General features: G+C 40.9%; 1 protein-coding gene across 1 annotated transcript in view; it reads left to right on the top strand.

The window, feature by feature from the left end:
• Positions 1 to 21,509, top strand: part of LOC145409243 (fibroblast growth factor receptor-like 1) — a gene marked incomplete at its 5' end in the record, with an annotated part of 174,839 nt that overhangs the window by 45,311 nt on the left and 108,019 nt on the right. The window lies entirely within an intron of this gene.

Below are 21,509 nucleotides of genomic sequence, written 5' to 3'. Positions count from 1 at the left end.
GTGCAGGAGGGAGACATAGAGTGAGGAAGACAAGGGAGAGAAGAGGAACGAGTAAGCAGGTGATGTGAGAAGGAAAGAAAAAGGAGAGAGAGGCGGGAGGAGAACCGGAAGGAAGAGGAGTGGTAAGAGAAGGAAAGAGTAAGGAAGGATGAAGAGTGAAAAGCAATCAGAAAGGAGAAGCAAGAGACCAGTGGGAACGGAAAGGATTGGAGAAGAGGGAATGGAAAGGATAACCCAGACGGCGCGCGCGCACGCGAACACGAGCGAGCGAGCGAGCTAGTGAAAGAGAGAGAGAGAGAGGAACAGAAAAAAAGGTGGGACGAGAAAAGAGATATTCAGCGATGAAGTAAATGAGAGGGATAAGGAAAAGCACAGAGGATAGAGAGAAAAACGTGAAGTGGAATACACAAAGACTGCAGGAATTTAGCCCTGTCTAAGTAGAATTCTCGGTATTCTGAACTCCATTGTGCTCTTCCTGTCTACGTGTGTGTTGTGTGGGGATGGCAAGGAGGGGGTAGGGGATGATTCACGCCACACATGCCCTGGAATCTTATCGAGCACTGAAATAAATAGAAAAGTATCTATGCAGTAGTTTCATTATCGTGAGCGAACGTCTACGATAGCTTGATATACAGTAAATATAATGTGGCAAGCTGTTAATGTTTCCAAATAGCGGTTCCATCGTCTTTTACTGAGAAGCAGCACGAAATTATTTAAGAATTTAAGTCGCTCGGTAAAGTTTCTGAATAGTGTTTTGAATTACTTGAATTGCCAGGCGATGTGGTATGGTTATTACAGTTAATGGATACCGTTGTTACGAGTAAACTATAACATTACCAAGGGTCAGCCGCACACCCCCGTCATCACATCTTCACACCACGCCACACCACACCACACCAGTACTACTTCGGCACCACATCACCATTACCGTACCATACCATACCACTTAAAACTACGCCACACCACGTCACTACCGTGCCTTACCATACTACAACTACCATACGACTTCAGTATCACACCACACCACGCAGCCGTACCATACCATACCATGCCATACCACAAGACTACTACACCACACTATACCACACCACACCACATTACACAGCACCATATCATACCACACCACACCACTCCATACCACACCACACCACACAGAACGAGGACCCCAGGCCACCATAGGGATCAAGATATCTTTCCAGGATTAAGATAAGGGAAGAGATAGGAGAGTGACACAGCACTGAGGCCAGGGGAAGCACACACACACACACACACACACACACACACACACACACACACACACACACACACACACACAGCTTTGTGCCTGCGCTTGTCTTACACACCACACTGTTCTTCGACTGTTTCTTTCCTTGTACTGTCATCAAAGATTATTTATAATAATAATAATAGTAGTAGTAGTAGTAGTAGTAGTAGTAGTAATAATTATTATAATAATAATAATTATAATTATAATAATAATAATTATTATAATAATAATAATAGTAATATTAATAATGATGATGATAATAATAATAATAATAATAACTACTGCTATTACTACTACCACTAATGATAATAACGATAATAGTATTTTTGTTTTTGTTAATGACGACGATGATAATGATGAAAATAATATAATAATTACTTCTTCTACTACTACTACTACTACTACTACTACTACTACTAATGGTAATAATAATAATATTTTTATGTTCTTGTTATGGTGATGATGAAGCACGGGAAAAATGAGAATGATACTGTAGGTTTGATTTCATGAACAAAAAAGGACTCAGCGAAAATCTTGTTATTCAGGCCTTGTCCTCTTACTGCGACAGAAAATATCAGATACCGACAGGCATTATGTGGTGATGGCGGCGACACACTCATAAACCCTACATAATTATAATAACGTAACTCCCAGATCACGGAGATATTAATTTTTTAAGCAACCAGCCATAATCCTCTTGCTTGTCTACATTTAGGCCTAATACATGTAAAACACGCAAACACGCTATAACACAATCGACAGAAATCCCGACGATTCCATATTCTTTTTTCGTTTTCATCTTCTTCTTCTTTTATAGACCTTTCTAGCTCTAAAATGGCAAAACCAATCACCTTATTTTTTTCACAGAGGGGGTTTCATTTTCCACTGAATCGGATACACGGTATAAATTGCCTGAAAAATATCAAAGGAAGATGGTTATGAACTAGTGAAGTTTTACAGTTTTGATCAGTAAAAAAAAAAAAAAAATAAGTTGACGCTAATGGCTGAGTACATGGAGAAGCGTTTCCATTTTCGGAACAATCGGTGAAGGTTTAAGGTCACAGGACAGTATCAAACGTTCATCTCCTTAACTCAGAAAGTTTTTTTTGGTTTGTATTAAACTTAGTTTAACGATTTATGGCCATTCATAGGCTAAATATTTTAATTCTGAAAACAACAGGACAAAGTTCAAGATCACATGGCACGGTCAACTCAAATACTTTTGATACCATTGGATCCAAACTCAATTGTTGGGCTCATGGTCTGGCAAGGATGAAGTCTTTGAAGCTTGAGAACAATCGGTCACAGGTCAAGGTAACGGAGCTAGGCCAAACATTAGCTCATAGACCGATCAGGGGAGTGAGTGTTGCGCTCTCTCAGTGCTCTTTCTAGTTATCCAGATGATTTTATTCACCTCAAGAGACTTCGAACTAAAGCGGGCTAGTCAGAGCCTTCATTCATCCCTTTCACTACAACAACACTCACAAGCTGAAGAACTTACAAAAGCCTTTGAAGTTTTCTTACATAAAAGCTTCTTTTTAAAAAATTACTTAAACAATTATAAGAACATTTAATAAAATGTATGAAGATGTAGGGATGACAGTGCTCTCAAACCTATCGGAACAAGGTAGAAGCAGTTAAACTACATATAATGCCATCCATACGTTTTATTTTTTATTTTTTTTCAAATTCCAATATGTGTCATTTTGGTGTGGCATATGTGTGCCTGGAAAGTGTCATGATAATAGTATAACTATTTACCAAGCATGCAGTGCATAAAAATATGTCGTTAAGATAACGTAGGGATTACAATATTATGTTATACTGCTTCGACCGTATTCCCCTTATTCTCTTGAATCAATAGTTTTGGCAGCACTGCAATCCCCGTGTCTTTGTACATTTTATTTCTTTTCTTGTTTATAGCTGGTTATATACTAGATCCGTCGGTATTGGTAATTGTCTGGTTTTTGCTAACTGGCTTAACCTTTTCCATATTTTGCATATCGGTAACTGGTGATTTCCATTTGCAAGTAGATAATGTCTGATCAACCTGCTAGTCTGTGAACTTCAACTAAGCAATGCTTTATGCTCAGTATTCCTGGGTATACTATTGATTATCTGTTTATAGTAATGACATTTTTGGTCCCATTTCATTTTCGTAAATTTCTTATCTATACTGTAGAGAAATATTATTTTAGGATATTTATTATTTATTGTTGTATATTCTTATGCTCAGAGGCACCTCATTACTCAGTCCTGTTTCATTTGGACACACAGCTCGTATGTCTTCTCTCTTAAAACGATGTAAACTCTGGTAATGTCAAAGAACAGTGTTTGTGTGTGTGTGTGTGTGTGTGTGTGTGTGTGTGTGTGTGTGTGTGTGTGTGTGTGTGTTTGACTGATACGACAGTCATTGCCTCTGGATGGGCTGGATTCAGAACCAACAGAACAATATGGCATCTCACAGCGAGTGTATCTGTGGACGTCCTTCACAGAAGTGACATGTTTTATCATTTCCTTTAGATACTCGTATCTCCAGGCGAGTATATTCAGCTCAGGAGAGACAGCGAACTGGATGGCATAGATCTATCCATCTATCTGTTGCCAGACGCCTTAATCCCGTAAGGGATGGCCACAGGCAAATCGCCTTCATGTCACCGGGTCCCCCGCCATTTCACTGCCCCTGCTCCCAGCTCACACCCCCCTCTCTCGTCTACCTCTCCACTCCATTCCTCCACCTCATCCTTGGCCTCCCCCTCCCTCTCCCCCTCCCCCTCCGCCTCACTCATATACACTCTCCTCGTTAATCTTTCGTTCTCCATCCTCTCCACATGGCCAAACCACCTCAGTGTATTTCTCCTAACGCTTTCTATCATATCCACATGCACACCACAACGCTTCTTCACATCCTCATTGGTCAGTCTGTGTCTCCATGTATTTCCACATGCGCCTCTCAAATAACTCATTTGCACTGCTCTCACTCTTGACTTGTGTCCCTCCAACGAGGTCCAAGCTTCATTTCCATACGTTAGAGTTGGTATCATAATACTGTCATGCAGTAACTTTTTCACTTCCCTACTCACTTCCCTATTTCTTATCACTGCTTTCAAAGAGCCAGCAACCTTTCTTCTGTGTTGTACCTTTTCAAGCACTTCACCCTCCAAACGTCCATCCTTACTCATCACACTCCAAGTACTTAAGTGCACCTGCATTTTCCATTTCCTCATCATCCAACCTCACTGTACATCCACTGACTTCATTTCTCTCGAAGACCATAAATTGGAACTCTTCCCTACATTCACCTTAAGATTCCGTTTCTTACACACACTTCCAGACTCATTCACCAAGCCTTGCAGTTCCCCTTCGTCTTCACCTAACAACACAGTATCATATGCAAACAACAGTACTGGGAATTTCCAAGCTCTGCCCTCAATCATTAGGGATACTCCAACGTCCACCGCCCTATCTTGTATCTCTTTTATAACCCCATCCATATACAGATTGAACAACCATGGAGACTTGACACATCTCTGTTTCAAGCCTTCATATACCCATTCACAGCGGGTGAACAACCGTTCAGTAAAATCATCCAGAATGAGTCTGATTAAAATTAAAACGAAGTCATTGTAGTGGAGGAGTTAACGACGACGCACAGCACTTCAGCATCTCCATCAAGGCAGACATTGTGAGTGGTGGTGGAGAGCAGGGGTGGGATTTTCAAAAGTACTTTCAATGATTCTTTGTCGTAACTCAGATTTTGGTTCTTGCTAAGGACGAGAAGCTTGTAAAACTTTATATCAGTTGTTCATTATACAGAACAAGTCATACTGTAGTTATGAAGGTGTAACTATCCTGGTCATTTTTTTAACTTTTCTTGGAAGTACAAGGGAAGGAGAGAACAGAAGTCTTCTAAGCTTTATGTTTTCCTTGCACATCACAGCTAGGTTAGGAGGGGTACTGATCGTAATTTTGTTAGAATACTCGTATCTTATCCCAGTCACATGCTTTTCTCTTAATGCTATACACGCACACCCCGAAGTTCTTCAGTCCGGTGACGTAGTAACGAAGAAATTAAAGAAGGCTACATCTAATCTCTTCAGCTGAAAATTCTACTCTAAGCTAAGTAAAATCATGTAGACGTACAAGAAAATAAAAAAAATAAAAAAAAATAAAAAACATCGGATTGATTAGATTAATTTCACCATGACGACGTCTTCGTGCATTTTAATCAGTCGACGACCTAACAGTATCATTCAGCTTAGTCGTTTAGCTGTGAAAGTGTTAATGTTGTATGTAGCCCCTCTAGCTTCATATGGCCCCCAGAAACTAAAGAATATCGTCTGTCTGTGCTAACAGTATGTGATAAAACAAAGACTTCGTTGAGAAAAGGCTAACAATTGCTTTCCTTCAACGTGTGGTAACTCTGATTCTTATAACTGTTATGTCACGACCTAGAATGCAAAACGAACTAGGAAGCACCCAGAGAGCGCATACCTCTGCCAATGCCTTTATCACCAAACTTTAAAAATAAGACTGTAGCTTTAAAGCTTTGCCATGACAAAAGGCATGACAGTATCAGTTTTTCATAGGAGGAAAATTCATCAATGATGGTTTTAGAAAAATTACAACATTTAAAACATCCGCAAAAATGCCCTATCTTGCAATGTAAACAACAACAACAAAAATCTGGATCTGTATCTGGATCCAGATCCGCCTCAAATTCTGAACAAATATTCCTTAGCCAATGGGCTACCCTTCCGGAAAGTTTCATCCAAATTCGGATGTAACTTTTTGAGATATTTGATGGACGGACAGACAGACACGGGTGGTCACATAACCTCCGTCCAACTTCGTTGGCAAAGGTAATGAAGAGGCAACTTCATGAGTGCTCTGTAGCGGACACAAGTGATATGGAAAGGTAGTTATTGCAAAAATAAAAAGGTTGATTACCTTCCTTCTTGGTTTTCGAGCTAACAACAGAAATATCGTTTCGTAAAAAAAAAAAAAAAATGTTTTGGAGGTGCTCTCTCAAGTTTTGACCCAAAGTAAACAGTGTTTGCACAAACTCATTAAATTAAAGTTCCATGACGTTCAGTAGAAAATGTTTAGGAAAAATTGCGAAAGAACCTACACTCCACCTTTACGCCATATAAGTGCAGTAGTTCCAGCTTGAGTGATGCCTCATTATGCTCTGGCGGACGACTAGTTCGTGTTTGACCAGACAGTATCAGAGTAGCCATGTAGCATTTGATGGTCTGTTACGACAACAAGGAATTTTAGAGATCATTAGTTTGAGCCCATTAACCTTTATACCAAACCTTTATACCAAAGGATATATATATATATATATATATATATATATATATATATATATATATATATATATATATATATATATATATATATATATATATATATATATATATATATATATATATATATATATATATATATAGTCTTATTTTCTGTTACTCTCTCTATCGCTGGAAAACTTTATTAGCTCAGAAGGGACCCTAACTGACTGCAGGGATTAAAAAGAAACTTTGCAAACCCTTTAACACCACGACGATGTTGCATTTTAATCTTGCTACCGTCATACTGCTTTAGTCATGGCAGGAAAGACGTCCTAGCAGTGAATGAGGTAACACACAACGGCTAACGTCTTACATAGTCTTACTCGAGCATATCCCAGACGATTTTACTCTACAGAGAGAAGTTCCTGTCACCCTACAGTAAATAAATAAACTAGAAAGCACTCAGAGAGCGCATACTTCCACCATTACCGGATCCCGATCCGTCCCCAAATTTAATCAGTTTATTCTTGGCTCATGGCCCACCCTTCTACAAAATTTCATTGAAATTCATTGAGAACTTTTGGAGATAATGTGTGGTAGGATTCTGATTCGGATCCGGATCCTTTCCAAAATTTAAATAATTTTTTCTTGGGGCGTGGCCCACCTTTCCACAGTGTCATTGAAGTTCACTGAGAACTTTTGCAGATATCTTCTTGACAAGCAAGCAAACGACAAATATAGGTGAATTAATAACCTCCTCCAGCTTTGTTGGCGGAGGTAATAAACAAGGAGGAGCACTCAAGGAATGCACCTGGAACCCTCAACTGATCATAGGACCAATTATTTTATCTTTACCTTCGACAGATTACTCAAAAAAACAAATAATAATAAATAAATAAATAAGAATTATTTCATTATCGTCTAACCCTTAACCCTTCCACCAACATCAGTACAAATCAGAGCATACCTTTTTGTAGTTGACTTTGCCCAGTGACCTATACCTTTGACTTTTCTTGTATGGCTTTGACCACTGACTACCTGTAATTGTTCGTAAAATCGAATTTCTGTATCCTTATTTTAACCTGATCCCGTCTACAAAGTTTAGTCTAAATACACAAAAAACTGTTCAAGTTAACCTTGTCCAGTGACCTTGACCTTTGACCTATTGGTCTAAGAAAACATTAGGTCAACCTTTTGGGTGATCTTCAACTCATCCTCCAAATTTGGTCCAGATCAGATAAAAATTAGTTTAGATACTTTTTTTCTTACAGGTCGAATTATGACCTTGCCTTGTGCCTTTGACCTTTAACTGACTGTTGGCCAAACTAAATCTCATTGTTCTTGGCTGAACCTTAACCCTTCCACATAGTGCCGTAAAAATAGGCAAAAAAAAAAAAAAACAAGTTGACATAGCCTACAGATATATATATATATATATATATATATATATATATATATATATATATATATATATATATATATATATATATATATATGCAAAATAACCACAGGAGAATTAAAAGGAGCGACAGTGAGTACTTTCGTACAGGTATATTACATCCTCAGACTGAGTGAGACGAAGTGATATATATATATATATATATATATATATATATATATATATATATATATATATATATATATATATATATATATAGAGAGAGAGAGAGAGAGAGAGAGAGAGAGAGAGAGAGAGAGAGAGAGACAGAGACAGACAGACAGACAGACAGACAGACAGACAGATAGAGAAATGGATAGATAGATAGATAGATAGATAGACAATGTATTGACCACATCCAGTTTTAAATCTTTCATGTATTCAGTAATTACAAAAAATAGTGCATTGAATTGTTTTTAAAGATACCGTAACTGTAGTCCTGTTACCTTAACCTGACAAGACTTATCCAAAAAAATAAATAAAAAAAGATATATACTCCTTGACAAACCCTCAGTCCTTCCATTAAGTTTAATTAAATTCAAATCAGGACTGTTTGAGTTTCTCGTATTTTGTTAAACATCCACACGTGTCGAATTTTGACTTTGCCCTGTGATCTTTCCGTGTCTCCTTGACCTTTGACATACTTGAGTCAAACCTGAATCACTTTAATCATGCCTTACCGTCAGCATTTTCCTCAAGTTTGGTCGGAACTGGATATTAAAGATATATTTATTTTGCTAAGTGAACGTTTGACCTACCCTAGTGACCTCGACCCTTCACCTGGTGTTCTTAAAAACATTAGGTGCACTCATGGGTTAACATTCAACCCTTCCACCAACGTTAGTTCAGATCGGTTGAGAACTTTTTAATTCTTTGTTCCTTTTTTAATGCAAGGAAGAAGGAACCATTGGCTAGGAGCTCGCAAGATTGTTCCCTTCACGAACAAATAAAAACAAGATAACAGAGAGCCAAATTCAAGATCCGCTTATTTCAAGATGTCGGGGCACACTGCATCTGAGAGATTGTAGGCAATAGGTAGTAGGAAATACAGACTGAGGAAGACAGTTCCAGAGCTGCTATGTTACATACGTGAAGGACTGAGAGTAACGGTTAACTTCTGGATAAAAGAGTTGGACAGAAAAAGAATGAGAGAGTGTTGCTAGACGGGTGCTATGTGCCCGCCATAGTGGTGACGTGATGCAAGCAGACAGTTCAGTGGAGCAGTGATCATTGAAGTAGCGACAGAAAAAAGATAAAGATGCAACAGTGCGGCGAAGAGACAGAGGTTGAAGTGAGCCAGTAAGTGTTAATGAGACCAAAAGCCTATGACTTCACCTTGTTGAGAAGGGCTGCATGTGAGGAACCTCCCCACACATGAGAGTTGGACACTACACACGCACGTGCGCTAATCTAAACATACAGGTATTTCATTTTCTTGCTTCACACGTGACCTTTTTAAAGGTTAGGAAGTGTCATTTACCACGTTGTTGATATACTTCCACCATAGTTGGTGAGGCTAACTACTGGCATTTCTTCTCTTCACCTGATATGTATAGAGTCATATCTCCAACACCATTTTGTGGTGCTTTCCATGTAGAAAACTCTATCCATAGGAACCGGAATGTAACTGTCAGGAATCACCATCAGCAAAATTCATACAGGGGACGGCCTTCTCGTTGCCATAGGAGTTAGTAACACCTCTTCCATAGCGATTTGTTGTGAATTAGTATTCTAATACACTGGTATGTAACTACTGCAAATTATATCTATATTGAAAAGTTCTATATAATATACAAGGAAAAAAGAACGCGTAACAGACGAAATAGATAAACATAATGAGAAATGAAAAGCCCTAGGGAGTCCCTCGTGCCAGTATGAATACGGGTAAGGGACCAGCACCACCACCCTTTCTAACAAGTCTTACGAGTACCGGCCATATTCCAGATTGCATAGCAGGCTTCGCAGCACCTATTCTTTAGCGATACGTCTTCTATAGCACACTTTAACATTCTCCTGTATGTCGTTTATATCATTTTAATATCGGTATAGTTTGCTTCAGTAACATACATGGGGATATGCAGGCGTAATGTACAGAGTAAATCGCTTAGGGAGAAGTGTACCGCAAAACCTCGGAGACATTTTCACGTCCCCTTATCCCGAATCTAACCAGCCGTCACCACGATGATGTCATATTTTGTGGTATATTCTTGTCATCATTGACGGATTATATCTAGAGTAAGGGAGCCTTTTCGAACTGGAGTAGAGAGACAGACAGAGACAGAGACAGAGGGGTTATCGTACAAAAGGGAATAAGTGCAGAATCGATTCAGGTCAGTAAAATGGCTCAGCTCATCTTACAGTAAAATGGAGTTAAGAGTGGCATGAATTGTTAACCAGCTGGTACGAGCAAGCTGCTGTAATGTGAAGCAGAGTGGAGTGAATGGGTCCGGGTGGAATGTACGTAAGGGGTTCGAGTGGAAGATTATGGAGTGTGAAGTGGATTGGCATGTGGTGGGAGAGTAGTGGGAGTGGAATAGTGGAGTGAATACCAGTGGATGGAGAGACATATGGACTGGCATGTTGTGGGTGAATGGTGTGAGTGGAATCAATTTTTTATGTGGAGTAAGTGCAGACAGTAGTGAGGAGTGACAGTATAGCTGAGAGACGGGTCACGGTGCTAGAGGGGTGAGTGAGTGGATGAGTGAGCGGGCGAGTGAGCTGAGTGTGTGGGAGAGTGAGTGGGCGAGTGAGTGAGTTAATGGTGTTTTCTAGTGTGATTGTTGTAAGTGGTGTATGTGAAAATATTAGTGTTACATAAGAGTGGAATTGACTGATAGGGAATGATGCAGGTAGTGAGTGAGTGGATTTGGTTTTAGTGAAGTGACTGACGATGATTTTACAGAAATGAGTAACGTGGAAGAGATTATAACATTAGGGAGTGAACTGCTTAGTGGAATGAGTGGAGTCTTTAGGAGTGGAATTTTGAGAGTGGGGTGCTAAAAGGTGAAGTGAGTCCAGTGTCTAGAGGAATGAGAGAAGAAGAGCATGGATGAGGTAACTGTGTAATGACCTGACCATTGTTAAAGCTCCACCCTGTCCATTCCCTTCCCTCTCCCCTGGCTCACCCCTCCCTCATCATTTCCTCACCCCACTCCACCCCTCCTTCATCATTCCCAGCATACTTCCTTCACTCCTGCCTCACTCCATGCCACCCCTTCATTTTTCACCTAGCACGACTTCTCTTCCCTGCCTTACCTCAGACCATCCTTCCCTTATTTACCTCTCTCACTCCATCCCTTCTTTCATCATTGCCCCTCCCCCTCTCACCTCCCACGATCCCTCCCTACCTCAATCTGCTTATGAAAATCCCTCATTTCCCTACCCTCACTTATATCCCCTTTATTCCATCACTCTGATCTCGCTCATTCCCTCCCTTCCCCACCCTAACTCATATTTCCCTATTTCCCGTCCTAACTCTTATCTCCAGCATTCCTTCCCTTCCCCACCCTCACTCTAATTCCCCTCACATCCTTTCCTACCCTCAATTTTATCCCCTTTAGTCCCTCACTTTTATCTCCTTCATTCTCTCCCCGACCATCATTCATAGCTTCCTCATTCCCTGTCTCGCTTTCCTCAGTTTCTTACTCCACTGCACGATTCTTTGTTTCCTTCTACTCAATTTCTTTTCCTTTCCTTGTTTCAGCCACTTCCTTTTCATTATCCTTCTTATGTTTTCCTCAGTGTGTTCCAAATGCCCTTCCTCACTTACTTCCTTGATTCTGCATATTTCAGTCTGTGTAGTCCTTGTCCTCCTTTCCATTATGTTTTGGTAATATTACAGTCTGCACCTCCTCCCCCAACATTTCCTTCTCCTTATCCCCTATTTCCCCTCCTGCGGTTATTTTTACTTCTTGATCATTTGCTTGCATTCCTTCTTCTCCCTTCTCCGTTACTCATTCATCTCAGTTTCAATTTCCATACTTTATTCCTTTCATTAATTTCCTTTTTTTAACATGTCCTTTGTCCCTCTACTTAGTACCCCCTCTCCCGTCCTTCTTCTATCCTCTTCCCTCTGTTTTTCGTCGTCTATCCTGTTGTCAGTATTGTTTCCATTCCTTGCACTAGCTTTTTCTCTTCCCCTTCGTTACACCTCTTGTGCCTCCTCTCTCCTGATTCATTTTCCTTTTCTCCTGCCCTCGCTTTTCTTTTCTAATTCTTTTTTTCGTCCCTCTAGACCACTGTCGTTACTTTCCTATTATTTGCAACCTTCATTTACCTTCTTTCCTTCCCTCTTTTTCTATCTTCTTTTTCCCCATATTGCATAATTATTCTCATTCTCCTTTCACTCAATTTCTTCTTCTCTTCATTCCTCTCTCCTCCCTCTCACTGTCTTCCCTTCTTTTTCTGTTACACTGCTCCCCATAGTCTCTTCCTCTTCCTATTTACTCCTCGCACAGCCAACTCTCTTTTCTCCTCCATCCTTCCGCCTTCCTGCTTTTCCTTCGTATCCTCTTTAACCCTCTCCTGCTCCTCCTCTTTCCCTCGTCCAACTCATATTTTCTTCTTTCTCCCTTCCTCCCCTGACATTTTCTCTTTTCCTTCCTTTTCCTTTCCCTTCCTCTTCGCCCTTTCCCCTTCCGTGTCCTCCCTCCTCCTCTTCTGATCTTTTCTTCGCTCTGCTTTCCTCTCTTCTTCATCTAATTTATATCTTCCTTTTCCTCTCCTCCCTCTTTCCTTTCACTTCTTTTCGTTCTCCTCTAACTTTCCTTTCCCACTCCCCTTTCTCATCAGTTATCTTCTCATGACTTTCCTTTTTCCTCTACTTTATTTCTGTTTAGTCTTCATTCCTTGTGTCCTTACTTATTCTTTTTTTTTTTTCATTTACAATTTCTTCCTTCCCACCCTCCCTCCCCCCTTCCTCCCACACCGTTTCTTCTCCATTACTGTCTCTTTTTCTCCTCTTACTATCTTCATATAAAATCTTCCCTAACTGTCTTCACTCCATATCCCTCCCGCTCAAATTTCCTCCCTCTCAGTGCCTTCTGCCGCCCTACCTCTCATTCACAACACTCCTTCCGTTCATTCTTCAACCGTTGCTCTTATGATTATATCTTATTTCATTCCCCTTCCTTTTTGTTTTCTTGTCCTTTCCTCCTCCCTTACGTTATTTTTTCTTCTCTTTTCCTCCCTCCCCCTCAGTCCAGCAACTTTACCGTCCATCCTGTCATTCACCATATTCCTTCTCCCTTCTCTTCCCCATTCTTCCCTTCGTCTGCTTTCTTCCATCCAGCCTCCTCTTCCTACTCCCATTCTTCCTTTAACTTCTACCTTTATACAACTTTCTCTCTCTCTCTCTCTCTCTCTCTCTCTCTCTCTCTCTCTCTCTCTCTCTCTCTCTCTCTCTCTCTCTCTCTCTTTCCTCTTCTTTCCTTCTTTCAAGTTGACATTCTTCATCCCCTCGTTCTCCCTTTGTTCATCTCTTCCTTCTGTTCTCTGTGAATTTTCCATCTCTTCTTTCACTAAACCTTCTTTTCCCTTCCCTTCTGCATAACTGTTCCTTCTTCCATCCCTTCTTCTCCTCCATCTTCTCCTTTTCTATTCATCCTTCTCATCCCATAACCTCTTCCACCCAACTACCTCTTCCATCCTTCCTTTAACTCACAGTCTTTCTTCTACCGTATCTCCACTTCCCCCCTGCTGAATTCCCTCACATCTAAGTAATTGTATCTTCTATCCTGTCTTCCACTCCTTCTCCTCGTCCCTCCCCCCGTCCTCCCTACTATCTCCCCTCCTTCCTCGCCTTCTTCCCCCTCCTTCCTCTCCTCCCTCCCCCTCCTTCCACTCCCCCTTCCCCCCAAGCCACCATTCTTCGGCCGTCAGCCTGTAATGAACCGTGGACCATCAGCACTTCCTCTCACAGGCTTTACGAGAGTTCTGACGTCTCTATCACTCTCCACCATGCTCCTCCCTACTCCACTCTCACCCACTCTGCTCCTTCTTACTCCACTCTCAACCACTCTGCTCCTCTTTACTCCATTCTCACCGAAGCTGCTCCACTCTGCTCCACTCCCATAATTCTATTCCATTCTCCTTTACCACATTTCATATTTCATTTCTCCTCACTCAGCTCCACCCTTCTCCATTCTCCTTCAGTGTCTTCCACCCTACCTTCATTCTCCACCTCCCTACCCCACCCTACATCATCTCCTCCCTTGCACCACCCTGCTCCATTCCCCACTACTCTTCTCCACAGTCCACACCACCATGCTCTGCGTTGCTCTGCTCCACACCATCCCCACTCCACTCCACCCCCTCTCCCACCTCACAGCCATTACCTCCAACCAACTCCACGTCTGCATCTCTGGTAGTATTCAGTTTTTTTCTTCTAGCCTAGTAAAGTTGGAGAGAGAGAGAGAGAGAGAGAGAGAGAGAGAGACACGAGGGGGGAAGGGAGTTTATAAGATTTCACTTCGGACTGCTGTTTACCAAACCTTTTCATTTCGAGGGAGCTCTCTTAAGCACAATAAAATCATACGTGGGTAGCAAGAACACAATAAAACAGACGACATCGTGGTTAAGAAAGGGTCGGGCAGAGGATTTGTTGGCGGACTAGTGGCAGGATGATGAGGCGTTGATGTCAAGTCCAATAACAAGGGAACTCTGATACCCCCCCTCTCATTCCATCACGTCTCAGCTACACTCTTATACCTCTGCCAGTCTCTTTCCCGTAATCATTCTGTCGTTATTAAAAGTTTGAAGGCTGTTTTGTGGTGGTAGTTGTTGTTATGATTATTATCATTATTATTATTATTATTATTATTATTATTATTATTATTAAGCAACGTTGGGTCTGGTTAGTACTTGGATGGGTGACCGCCTGGGAACACCAGATGCTGTTGGCATCCCTAGGTGTCAAGTGGGGTTGGTGGAGGATTAGTGCCCCTCCCTGTAAAACAATTAACTCTAAGCCATTGGCCACCCCGTCTGGGATACATGGCGTCTGGCAATGGATGGATGGATGGATTATTATTATTCATACTGTTTTGTTATTATTATTATTAGTAGTAGTAGTAGTAGTAGTATTGATTTAAATTCTTCTTAGTATTATTATTATCTTTTTTCTTCTCATAATATTAATTTTGTTCTCTCTTTTCCAGGTACGTGGTGGGATTAAACCAGGATGTGTGGAGAGAAGCTGTAAGGTGAGCCAGTAGGGTAAACAAGGCTATGAAGCAGAGAGGAAATGAGAAACGGTGCTGTGGTAATGGGGAAAGGGAAATATTATATCATGCACAGAATAACGACAATATTCTTTTGACGTAATACAGAGTTATTTATTTACTGATACCAGCATATTGTATCAGGTAATATTATTTTTTTCATGTTTGTTTATAGTTATCAGTCTTCCTATCATGCTCTGCCTACTTTAATTTTTCCTGACATTGCCGTCTCTTTATCTTGAACGCTAAACTGCAGCACCAGACTGTAGCGCTGGTTACGATGAGGCGCTCTGGAAAGGATGTATCGTCTGCCATAAAAACTGCAAAACGACGAAAAAATCCGTCAAGTTAAAGTTAATAAACTGGCTATGGCAATTACATATTTTTTTTTACTGTTTCCAGTTACATTCATCTTCTAATGTCTTCAGTCCATAAAAACCGTATGATGTTGGTGTATTATTCCCTATCATAATTATAATTTTCCATGAACTAGAGATAACCACGAAATTCGTTTTCGATTCCCCGTAGAGTCGAGGACAAAAATTAGGCTAATATTTCGTCGTTACCTCCTCTTGCTTCCCTCCGTCGGCTAATGTTCCTAAACTGAGAAAGTTACTACCCGTTTCTCTGCCCAGAGATGACGCTCTTTGGTATCATATATCAGGGAGGGAAATGACGAACATGCCTTGGGTTGAAGTAGAAACATATGGAGAAGAAGGCAGGCTTTCGTCTCTGACTGTATCCTTGTTGGTCGCTGCATCCATAGTATCTGTGGCTGACGTCAAAGTCCTGTGTGCCCTGCGTAATGACTACTCATGCACGAAGTGTGCATTAAGATAATGGTTTTTATTTTCATTTTTAATTATATAATATTTTTTTACCTTGGCAATTTCCTTCCTTCCTTCCTGTAATCCTTTTTCTTTCCAGAGCAAAATATCAGGATAAGAGATTCTGGAAGGAAGGAAAGAAAGCTGAAAAATTAAAAAACTTAGCCTATTCCTACCAATCCACTTTGGGTATTCTGTCTGGCAGCGCTGGCCTCTGTCTTACAAACAGCATTTGTTTGTTCAGATACACTGTTTGAATGAAAAGTAGTTACGCGAAACTTTTATTTTTCGTTTTCTAGCGTGCCTTCGGTTCAGATACTAGTTCAAGATATACAAAGAAGACTAACCATGATAAAGACAGAGTTTCGCCTTTTCACAAAATGGTACGTCCTGGTTACATGCTGGGAAAGCGTTTTGCTTCTTTATAAAATTGGTAGTTGGCAAACTTTATAATCTTTTCTCATTGACGAAATATACAGTTTAAAGATTTTTTTAAATGATTTAGCACTGGGATATTTTTTTTTATTTTCTTGCATCAATCGTAGTCACAGTAGAACATTATATATAATCTTTTTCAGCCCCAAGGATCTCTCGAGCTGGATAAAATGAACTAAATCCCCGGACTGAAGAGTTAATGGGGTCTTTTTTTTTTTTTTTTTTTTTTTTTTTTTTTTAGTTCGTCAATAAATTCTGCATTAGGTATTTCACTTCCCTTTTGAGTTCGCATGCTCCGTTGTATCACACACAACTAAGTACCATAGCAAGCTTCAACAGTTAGTGACAAGCCAAATGGTCTCTTGTATATTAGGAAACACTTTACTAAGCTGGAAGGTAACCATATACCACATGGCGCCTATAGTAGCCGCAGCGAGAAATGAACGCTGTGGTGGGGCAGCTGGGATGACCGGGGATTCCCCCACTGTAGCCATATCTACATGTCACCGACCATCGGCCACCGCTGCAGCCCCGCTCCATGATCCTTACCCTGTGTCTCTGGCTTTCTCTTTCTCTCTCGGTTTCTATATAAACTGGTGTATTTCCGAAACTAATTATGAAATTATTATGACTTTTGTTCCACACCACCTTTGAGGTAAAAATCAAGGAGAGTTTTCTGTATAAAGGTTTCCCCCCCCCTCCTAAATGTGGCATATGAGCGGGGGAGTGCGGCCTTGCCGATACCTCCGCCTGACCTATAATTATACACTCGCCAGAACTGACCTGCCCTCAGACAAGGGGGGGGAAACCTTTATACAGAAAACTCTCCTTGATTTTTACCTCAGTGGTGGTGTGGAACAAAAGTCATAATAATTTCATAATTAGTTTCGGAAATACAGCAGTTTATATAGAAACCGAGAGAGAAAGAGAAAGCCAGAGACACAGGGTAAGGATCATGGAGCGGGGCTGCAGCGGTGGCCGATGGTCGGTGACATCCTACCTCTATGGTCGGTGACATGTGGATATGGCTACAGTGGGGGAATCCCCGGATGACCGGCTGCCCCACCACAGCGTTCATTTCTCGCTGCGGCTACTATAGTAGTTTGGTGGGTTAAGGCGTTCCAACCGGACTGAGCCTGTGAGGGTTTACATTCGAGGGATGTTGAGGTTTATTGCTCACATAATGCCACTAACAGGTATGTGACGTTGGTCGCCCTCGCCGTAGATGTTGGTATATATATATATATATATATATATATATATATATATATATATATATATTATATAGCAAAAAATATAACTCTCTGAACACAGCAAATATTCCGTACTGGGAAAGGTAGACAGGATCGTGATCGTTTCCACAAACCCAAACTGCATTCGTTGTTTTTCGTATGATGTAGTATGATACAATAGCAACGGAAATGGTGAGACTGCCTCAAGATAAAGTGAAGGAGCAGTCACATATGAATAGTTAGATAAATGCATAGCAACCTTTTGTAGAATAGTTCTGTTAATGTTGTTATGATATGTACTGTAACATATATTTGTACAATGTCGTTTAATATGGAGGTTTACACATCCTAGTTCTCACACGATATGCTTCTGAGGCTTGAGATTCCGATTTGCATCTCTCCGCCGATTCAGAAAACACTGTGCTTGATGTCTCTGAACTAATCTGTTGTCAGTGAAAATAATTCAGGGCACTGTGATAGATTCTTCCACCAACAGCTTCAAACAGCTCCACTTTACTCCACTTCACCATAGAGTACTTATCTTATCGCGCTGTTCTCCACCCTACTCCCTTTAACCGAACAAAACTTACTCCATGACACTATTTCACCTAACGCCACTCCACCATGCAAAACTTATTCCACCACGCTGTGCTTCACATCACCTCCCTCACTCCACACTCCACCGCCTACGGCGCCACCACATTACTCTCCGTGACACCCGTTGTTCCTGGAGAGAGAGAGAGAACTATTTCCCACTTTTTCCAGCCTTCTCACAAGTTCACTTTATTACTCACTTTTCAACTTCGTTGCTCAAACTTCATTTGTCATCTCGTAGCTATTTTATTTTTACATGTGGCGATAGCCAGCAGGTCAACGAGCGGCCAGCGTTCTTGTTATTCATCTGTTTCTGGCTGATTTGTATAAAAAGAGGCCCTTGGAGATATAAAAGTGATTTACCATATGAGGTTATTTGACATGGAGAATCCAAATCTGTCATGAGCTGATACCTGAGGTGGCGCCATCTAGCGACAGCTTTAGTAAAAGTGTTTAATTTAAGCCTATTGACACATAAAAGTGGTCCCATATAAGGTTATTTGACGTGGAGGATCCAACAGGAGGCTCGCCGCACGTCCCAGATAATTCTACTCTTGTTTCCCTTCTGTCCACCACCCTGTACTAATTCCTACTACTCCTTTTGGCCTCCATCTGCCTTCCCTTTCTCGTTTCTCTCTCTTCTCTCTCTTTTCAAGCTTACATCCTTTGCCTGTCATTCTTTTCTTCTGGTTCAGCAGTATTGTAACCGGTGAAGTTACTATTCTTTTATGGCTCGAATGGTTGAATGACATCAGACTGGCGCGACAGATGTTAGTGTCGTGAAAGGTGATCAGCTTGGCTTAGTCTGACCTCCGTCCCCTTCACCTTCTTCTTACTTTCCCCTTCCCATGACCTATCACCCCCACTAAGACACTGACGGCAATGATGGATGGGGCAATGGTAGTGATAGCGATAATTTTGTTAGTGGAAGTGGTGGTTACCAGTAAGCGATGGCGCAGGTTGAAATGGCGTCACATACATGAGGCACAAAGATCAGCACACAAAAATGCTTGCGAAGCACAGCTTTAAGCACACCGACAAAAAGATCTTGGCTATTTAAGTGCAAAGCTACACGCTGAGCCCCGCTAACCCTCTTAGGTGTCGCGATCTCAGGTCAAAAAAATATCTACTTTGTTCAATTTTTTTTTTTTTCCCCATCAGTCATAAGCTCAAATCGACAAGGCCTACATAAGCGTGTTGCATACCAAAACGCCTCGTAACAGCCGGGGATGCTTTCTACACATTTAGAGCAGCATTCGAGCTACAGTATGTGAGTGATAGACTAAAAACATACGAGTACTCTTGCATTCAGACGTCATCTCAGATATGTTAAATCCTACTTGTTCTTCTTGCTCCATTCCACGCAGGCATTTAACAAATACTGTATCAGTAATAGCAGTAGTGATTATCGTAGCTAAAATTCGTTTTATAGTATAGCTAATGTGTATTGGGTAGCTAGCTTCCATGAAATGGCAATATGCTAGAAAACAATATATATATATATATATATATATATATATATAAACGGATTATCAAGAAGAATTGATGGAAAAGTACAGAGGCAAGATAAGATACACACACACACACACACACACACACACACACACACACACACGAGATAACTTTTTGATGGGAGGAAGTTCAGAATTTTATACCCATTTCTACATTCCACCAGCTACAGACGTTTGCGCTCTTGTTTCTGTGCCCTTTTTAATCTCTAGTTTCTGTACTTCCTCCATCCTTATATCTTAACAGTCACTTAATAACATTTATGTTTTCCAGAGTTTAATGAAGAAGCCAATGTTTGGGGCATTTTGTGTTTATCTAGATTCTTCATTGTTTTGCCATTTTTAATCATAATTTTATTTTTACAATTAAATACAAGCCCCAACACACTGGGGAACGATATCGCTGAAGACCAAACAGAGATGGATTAAAAAAAAGAAACATAGACTATTTAGATTCATGGTAGGACACAGTAGAGATATAGTAGTCATCGTGACTGCTGTTATTTTCTAAGTGGAGAATAAGTTTTTTCCATGAGACATTTGGAGTAGTCTGCCGCTTCTCCAGCTCTTTATCAACGTTACCACCTGTTTATGATAATGGAAGTGTTGACTGTGGAAGTGCTGATAAACGGAGAGGTCTGTGTGTGTATGGAACTGAGGTTTGCAACATTCTTACCATTTCCAAGACTATTATCAACACTACCAAGAAAGTGACAGCAGAGGTTATGGTAACGAGGGTAACAGCTATGCCGTGAACGGAAAAGCCAGTGGTTGTGTCGACGATGTTATGTTTGCATTGGGCTCATCATTTTCAAGATCTTTATCAACCCTAATAACTTGACGATGGTAGTGGTAGTGATAGTTATGGTGGTGGAAGGGATGGTAGCGATAGTTACGAAAGTGATGGTCAGTGGAGAGGTCAATGCTTTCGTGGAAGCGATTGTGTACAGTATTAGTAAAGCATTTGTGGTGGTGAAATGTGGTGGTATTAATGATGTCAGTTTTAGTGTTTGTATTATTAGTGATGACTGTGATAGCTGTGGTAGTGGAACTGTGGTAATGGTGGTGAAGGTAGACTGGTAGTGGCAGTATTAGTAATGGTAGGTTACACGCATGATGCACTGATGAGATGGTAGTTATGTGCTGGGCTGTGATGGTAAGTAGTGATGACAAAGGCAGTGGTGGTGGACTAGAGGTGGTAGTACTAGAAGTAGTGAGGTATGACACACTGACAATGGTAGTGGTGTTGACAGAGAGGAGCTTTTATCCCCTGACGTTGCAGACACTGACGGCAAGATGGGGAAAGGTAGGGTAGGGGTCTCAGTCATATGAATGAACTAATGACTGAGAGCCTACAAAAAGGCATTCCTTCTAAACAAAACTGAACAAGAAAAGACTAAAATTTGATCCGCTCAATTCAGGACACCTGGGCACCGTACGTTTAGTAGACTGTAAGTGGCTGACTGAGAGAAAGACAGACTAAGGAAGAGTTCTTGAGTTGACGTGTTCTGAACATAATGAAGAAATAACACCCACTTACTCTTGCATTAGAGAGTTGGACAGAAAAACGGTAACTAGACGATTGCAACGTGCCTGCCGTAATAGGGCGAGCTGGAGGCAGAGAGTTCAAAGGTGATCCACGTAGTAGCGACGAGAGAGAGAGAGAGAGAGAGATGCAACACTGGGGAAAAGAG

The sequence above is a fragment of the Coenobita brevimanus genome, chromosome 80 (genome assembly GCF_032717465.1).
Source record: "Coenobita brevimanus isolate Jiangsu-jjx chromosome 80, ASM3271746v2, whole genome shotgun sequence".
In the NCBI taxonomy this organism is placed as follows: Eukaryota; Metazoa; Arthropoda; class Malacostraca; order Decapoda; family Coenobitidae; genus Coenobita; species Coenobita brevimanus.
This window is presented reverse-complemented; position numbering and strand designations above follow the sequence as displayed.